This window comes from Cajanus cajan, chromosome 2 (genome assembly GCF_000230855.2).
Source record: "Cajanus cajan strain Asha chromosome 2, NIPB_CcT2T_4, whole genome shotgun sequence".
NCBI lineage: Eukaryota > Viridiplantae > Streptophyta > Magnoliopsida > Fabales > Fabaceae > Cajanus > Cajanus cajan.
In genome coordinates this window covers 17,328,226-17,329,505 of record NC_138518.1, presented here as the reverse complement: position 1 = coordinate 17,329,505, position 1,280 = coordinate 17,328,226, and the positions used below count along the sequence as shown (strand labels likewise).

At 37.6% G+C, this 1,280-nt stretch overlaps 1 non-coding gene across 1 annotated transcript; it reads left to right on the top strand.

Moving 5' to 3' along the window:
- Positions 1–276: 276 nt before the first annotated feature.
- Positions 277–382, top strand: LOC145955377 (small nucleolar RNA R71). The gene has a single exon (XR_014431991.1). It is a non-coding gene; the product is annotated as a small nucleolar RNA R71 (small nucleolar RNA).
- Positions 383–1,280: the final 898 nt, after the last annotated feature.

The following is a 1,280-nucleotide window of genomic DNA, read 5'->3' as shown; positions in this document are numbered from 1 at the left end:
TGATTTAATATTTAGTATAGAGGTAAGAACACAGAATAATTACAGAATTCGAAGCATTAATCTATTTAGGGATAGGTTCTACCATATATGATGGTGTTTCTTCAATCATTTATATCTAAAGAGTGACAAAATTGGCATTCTGCCAAAGATTCTATGATTTGAGTAGCTTCTTCTAGGCTCACAGTCATCATGGTGCCACCAGCTGCTGCATCTAATAACATCTTCACCTCATGCTTGATTCCATTAACAAAGAAATTGAGTTGAGCTATATCTTCAAACCCATGGTTAGGACATTTTCTGAGCAATGACTTAAATCTTTCCCATGCTTCACTAAATGGTTCATCTACACCTTGCCTGAAAGTAGTAATTTCTGACTTGGCCTTAATATACTTGGATGAAGGATAAAATCTATTCACAAACTTGTTTTCCACATCACCCCAGCTTGTCAAACTTTGATTTGGGTGAGATTGTAACCAAACTTTAGCTTTTCCTGTTAGAGAAAATGGAAACAACCTCAAGTATACAGCTTCCTCATCACCTTCAGGAATTCCCATTGTTCCACAAAACTCATAGAAATTTGAAAGGTGTGAATATGGGTCCTCATGATCTAGACCAGGAAATTGTTATGAGCTAACCAAAGTAAGGAAGGTAGGCTTCATCTCCATGGCTCTAGAAGTATTTGGAGCTGCAATGCTAGAGAAATGCCTAGGACCATGTTGTTGTGCATAATCACCTAGGGTCCTTCTAGGAGGCCTAGCTGGTCCATGTCCACCATTACGAGTGCATGTTCCTTCTTCATCCATTTCTGTTTCGAGGTGTGGTTGATTTGATGAAGTAGAAGAACTCAGAAGATCTTGCTGTTGTTTTTGGATTCTCTCTAACTGTCTAAGCCTTCTTGTTCTACTGTTGTTCCTCCTTGCCGTTCTTTCAATTTCAGGATCAAAATGCAATTCTTCGGCTAGAGTTTTTCCTCGCATGCAAATTCAAGCAGTCTGCACAGGAAGGCGAGTCCACAAAACACAACAAGACAAATATCTCTATATATTATAAATATTCACACAATGAATTATTTACACAATTACAAAATCACAAGATTAAGGATTACTAAATAGCACCAAATCCCCGGCAACAGCGCCAGAAACTTGATGAGGTTTTTGCAAACACTCCACTTGGCAAGCGGACCAAGTTTAGAAGTAGTATTCAAATATCGTCCTCAGGGATTTGAGTGTTTAGTAATTCTTACTCTAATGATTTAAAGAGAATGTTATTATAATTTCAAA